Below are 6,000 nucleotides of genomic sequence, written 5' to 3'. Positions count from 1 at the left end.
GTAAACTTGTTAAGGTCTCATTTTAGCTTATTGAGTTGATTTGTTACATTGGTCTACCTGACCCGGCAGTACATGCATGTTCAATTTCCAATTCAATTACATTGTTATACAATATGATGCGATGCGATGCAATGTGATGTACAAATGCAACACTTTTTCAGCAAAAAGCTCGTTTCATTCCATCATCTTTTCAAGTACATAGTTTTGAAGAAAACAAAACCTGGCTGCAGTAATGCAAAGTGCTCAAAATACTAGCTAAAGGAAAAGAAAAGCAGCAAAAGTCTAGATCAATGGTCTCAGGCATGAGAGTCTGTCCTCGTCCTCTTCCTGGACGAAGGTCCAGGAGTATCATCACCGACTCCACCATCTGAGCTCGAGCCTGAATCACCTTCAGTCTCATCCTCCGATGACTCTGACTCTACCTCTACCTCTGTCTCGGACTCATCATCGTCCGGAATCGGTGCCTGTGAGCTGCTCCCAACATGAGTGCGCCCCGCCTTGGTACGGGGGTATACTGCGGTCCCTCGCCCTGCTCTCCCTCCTCCTCGGGTAGATATAGATGGTCCTGCTGGAGCACCTCCTACAGTCGGTATCTGGAATGGGGGCTGAAAAGGACAAATGGTTAATACATCAGTTATGCTACGCAAAGCAGGGTATGAATACAGAATACAGCGTACGAGTACAGTGTATGAATGCTTTGAGCAGTATATCAGTGCAGAACGCCGTGTATGAATGCTATGAGCAGTATATCAGTGCAGAATACCGTGTATGAATGCTATGAACAGTGTGTCAATACAGAGTACAGTGACTGAGTGCAGTGTATGAATGCCATAAGCAATGCTATGAGCAGTTTGTGGGTTACGGTGTATCAAATGTTGTGAGGGCCGTGTATCAAGTGCAGTGTTGACAGTGCGATGCATCAGATCATGTGTGAAACAGATTATGCACAGTTTGAGATTGTGGTTGAAGGAGCTTACCGGGATACTGTAGATAGCCAGTAGGTCGAGGCTCCGCTATAGCATCCCCATCACGGAGGCGGTCAACTCCAAAGACTGGCAAGTGTACTCGACAGAAGTCTACAAGAGTGTTAGAAACATCAGTATTCTGCGGGATATCAAGAAAAATGAAATGAAATGACTGTATAAGATACAAAATGTAGTAGCGCATACCGGAGGCAAGCCATAGAATCCGACTAGCTCATGATCAGGCAGAGGGAGAGCAATAGGGATTTGGTAAGTCTCCCCACCCTGCCCTCGGCATGTCATCATAGTAGGTAGCTCAGGCTACCCAGCTCCCTGCCCTCTCCGAGATCCACTCCTGCCGCGAGCCGGAGGTACCCTCGATGCCCTCCGTACTCCCACTCCGACCGCTAGTGCCGCAGGCCTCTCCCTCTCAGCTCGGCGAGGACTGGACAGAGGCCTTATGATATAGGTCTAGACGAACTCCGCATAGTCGCCCTCATCTACAAAGCGCTCATGGCTCCAGTCGATGATGTAACTCCCCATCTCCGCTAAGGTGTATCTCAGTGACCCTCGCATGGGTAGGAGGTGCTGCTGGAACGGGCTGCTCCGGCACGCCCAAAGTCTACCGCAAGAAGTGCTCCCCAAAGTACCAAACGCGGCAGACAGGGCCCTCTAGTAGAACTCTGAATCGGGCCGTCTCTCGGGCACCAACATACCGGTCCCGAACTGCGTCAGGCAATGGAGCCCAAGGCTGCCAAGTAATCTGCAAATGAAACGCAGTTTATTACCTATTGATATTGAAAGAACAATGTAAAGCGAAGCTTAAATAACTGTAATGTTTGACATACCTCGGCTGCGGTGATGGTATCAAAGTAGCGGCAGAAGAAAATGAGGGACTCCCGTGGTCTCCGCTCGCACCTCACGTCGAAGCGGTGAGAAAACGAGACACTAAGGGAAATCGCCTCGTCTGGCACTAGGGCAAGCCTCGGGAAGTAGGCATACACCCACAACTGTACAATGTGACAGAACAGGTATGAGCATGCTTATCAGATAACGTAGTTTACAGATAAAGCAGTATACAGATAAAGCAGAAAGCGGCATGTGCAGTGTATCGTGCAGAGTGTACAGTGTGTGCAGTGTACAGATAATGTGAAACAGAACTGAAATGACAGAAAAGACAATATGTACCTCCCAAGCTCGCCAGTAGCCTCCGAGCAACTGTCCGCTGAGACGGGAAGACGAACTCATGTAGCCATAGAGAGTGGCCAAGCCTGCGCTACCCCAGTCGTAGCCGCGAATCCTGGTCACGTCAACCAGTGCACTCAGCAGGCAAAGGGGCACGGTGTCCGCCCGGTCAGCGAAGAGAGTGGTCCCTAGCAGGAACGTCAGAAAGCCGTAAGCGTACTGCACCTCCTCCTCCAGAGTGGTAGGCGCCTGGATCCTGAAGTGGTCCTCGAACCACGAGTATTGTACAAATCCTGGATGAGCAAGAGGCGGTAGGTCGCTGAGCAGGTACATCTGAGCGGCCTCCCACTCGTCCATATCTGTATCGAAGGGGATCGGATCACCCCCCACTCTGATGCCTGTGAGCATGGTGAAGTCGAAGGGAGTCATCGTCATCTCCCCAGTGGCGGAAAGGTGGAAAGAGTCGATCGTATCCCACCACCTCTCCACCAGAGCAGCAAGGAGGGGCCTACTCGCAGTGAGGCGCGAGAGTCCCATGCAAAAAGTGCTAAAGCCGGCCTGGTCAACGATACGGCGAACCGCCTCAGGAAGCTCCATGTACCACCCCCGGGCCATGACGTTCCCATACCCCCGAAAGGCATGGGAATCCCCCTGTGGTCAAAACAAACAGTTGCGAAGCAGTGTTACAAATACAGTGTTGAATGCACTCAGGATCAGCAAAAATGTGGTGCGTGTGTGCACGTTTCCAGTTAAACAGATATCGAGTGCGGGTGTGCTCGCAATGAACTCCAGCATGTGATGCAACAGTTTGTTCGGATCATTTCAGTGAAAATACAGTGCGTGTGCACGTGTTCAGATTCAAATAGATATCGGGTGCCAGTGTGCTCACAATGAACTACAGCATATGATGTATCAGTGTAGTGTGTGTGCACGTATTCAGATTCAAACAAATACCGAGTATAGGTGTGCTCGCAGTAAACTACAACATGGGGTATATCGGTGTATCCGGGCTAAACAATTAAAGAACAAGATCGACTATTGCAGTTGTGTCCTACATTACGAAAAATGAAACGGGGAAGAGTGTACCTCGGAAGCGCCATAAGATAGATGTGACTCTGGCTCGCGCAGTAGAAGCTCTGGTGGCACGCCCCTGGCAAAACTCCTGAACTGGCGAAGTCCGTCGGGAGGCAACACGTGTATATCCGGCCTGTAAGCCGCAGGGTCGAACAACCGGATGTGGAGAGGTAGGAGCTTGACCTCGGGGTCAACATCTATCTCCGGGGGAGCCCCACCCTGTGGTATGTCGTCTGTCATCTCGAAAAGAGTGCAAAAATGGCCGGAAGTGCGAAAACCGGGCAAGAATGTGAAAAGTCAACTGAAAAGTCAACCCTAAGAGGGTGAAAAATGGGCGGAAGGCTCAGAGTGCGAAAAAGGCACGAGAATCAAGGTAAACTCAAGAGAAACAAACCCTGAGTGGTGGAAATCGAGAAAGAGACACCGAAAACAAGTTTTGTTCGGTTCAAAATGTGCGAAACGAGAAGGTGTTCGCAAATCGAACGACGAAACGGGCTCAAAAACTAAGGAAAATGGTGGATCGAAGCTTGGAAAATAACCTAGAGAGGGAGGGAAGGGATTTTCGACCAAGAGGCAAGTGAGAAATAAGGGCTTAAAGCCCTATATTTAAAGACCCATAGCGAATTGACAAAACTGCCCCAATACAGGCATTTCTGGCCGGTTGGCCACATTGTTGGCCGGTCGGCCAAATATTTGGCTGATGGCCTTGTTTTTCAGCCGGTGAATGGCCGGTCACCTCCCACGGTGGTTGGTGAATCTCCTAAAACCCTTGTTTGGGTCATTGATGTGGTTTGGGACCTTCTTTGCTCAAGACAGTGCAAGGAACTGCATTTTGAAGCTTAACCGGTCTCTGTGCCGTGTCTTCTGTGCGTAGCACTCAAATATGTGCAAGGTGTATCCTTTTCGTATTCTTTTTGTATCTTGCAAAGGTTCGAAAACTACTTCAAATACGTTGCATTTTTATGCATGTCTGTATGCTTTGTATCGCACACCATCCGTTGCATTGTTATGCATGTCTACACACGTTGTAACGCGCACAACTTGCATTGATATGCACTGCTCATTTGCATTGTCATGCATTTCAAAAGACGCGCGTTGTCGCGCATTCAAGTTCATTTGCATTGTCATGCATTTTAAAAGACGTGCGTTGTCACGTATTCAAGTTCATTTGCATTGTCATGTATCTCAAAAGACGTGCGTTGTCACGCATTTTGAATTCATTTGCATTGTTGTGCATTCCAATAGTATGCATCGTCATGCATTTCAATAAGTCATACATTGTCATACACTTCAATTACACGCATTGGCTTTCATCTACATTTCAGTTCATGCATTATCATGCATTTCCATTCACGCATTGTTATGCGTGTCTCTCAATGGCATTGTCATGCATCTCAAATTACACGCATTGTCATGCATGTTTCCTATCACGCATTGTCATGTGCACCCCATTTGCAATGTTATGCATTTCAATTACACGCATTGTCGTGCATTTCAATTCCATGCATTGTCATGCATTCTCATTCATGCATTGTCATGCGTGTCTCACTTTGCATTATCATGCATTTCTCTAACTTGCATCGTCATGCATTCCCCTCGTTCACCTGCGTTGTTTCGCATTCTTGGGTTGCATTGTCTTGCATCCTCCCGTCCACCCGCGTTGTTTCCCATTCTTAGGTTGCATTGTTTTGCATCCACCCGTCCACCCGTGTTGTTTCGCATTCTTAGGTTGCATTGTCTTGTATCCTCCCGTCCACCCGCGTTGTTTTGCATTCTTAGGTTGCTTTGTCTTGCATCCTCCCGTCCACCCGCGTTGTGTCACATTCTTAGGTTGCACGTATTCAGATTCAAACAAATACCGAGTATAGGTGTGCTCGCAGTAAACTACAACATGTGGTATATCGGTGTATCCGGGCTAAGCAATTAAAGAACAAGATCGACTATTGCAGTTGTGTCCTACATTGCGAAAAATGAAACGGGGAAGAGTATACCTCGGAAGCGCCGTAAGACAGATGTGACTCTGGCTCGCGCAGAAGAAGCTCTTGTGGCACGCCCTAGCAAAACTCCTGAACTGGCGAAATTCGTCGGGAGGCAACACGTGTATAGCCGGCCTGTAAGCCGCCGGGTCAAACGACCGGATGTGGAGAGGTAAGAGCTCGACCTCGGGGTCAACATCCATCTCCGGGGGAGCCCCACCCTGTGGTATGTCGTTTGGCATCTCGAAAAGAGTGCAAAAATGGCCGAAAATGCAAAAACTGGACAAGAATTTGAAAAGTCAACTGAAAAGTCAACCCCGAGAGGGTGAAAAATGGGCGGAAGGCTCGGAGTGTGAAAAAGGCACGAGAATCAAGGTAAACTCGAGGGAAACAAACCCCTAGTGGTGGAAATCGAGAAAGAGACACCGAAAACAAGTTTTGTTTGGTTCAAAATGTGCGAAATGAGAAGGTGTTCGCGAATTGAACGACGAAAGGGGCTCAAAAACTGAGGAAAATGGTGGATCGAAGCTTGGAAAATAACCTAGAGAGGGAGGAGAGGGATTTTCAACCAAGAGGCAAGTGAAAAATAAGGGCTTGAAGCCCTATATTTAAAGACTCGTAGCGAATTGACAAACCTGCCCCGATACAGGCATTTCTGGCCGGTTGGCCACATTGTTGGCCGATCGGCCAAATATTTGGCCAATGGCCTTGTTTTTCAACCGGTGAATGGCCGATCACCTCCCACGGTGGTTGGTGAATCTCCTAACACCCTTGTTTGGGTCATTGATGTGGTTTGGGACCTT

This window comes from Camellia sinensis, chromosome 1 (genome assembly GCF_055761805.1).
Source record: "Camellia sinensis isolate YWXY chromosome 1, ASM5576180v1, whole genome shotgun sequence".
NCBI lineage: Eukaryota > Viridiplantae > Streptophyta > Magnoliopsida > Ericales > Theaceae > Camellia > Camellia sinensis.
The sequence above is the reverse complement of the archived record's forward strand: the minus strand, read 5'-3'. Positions refer to the sequence as shown.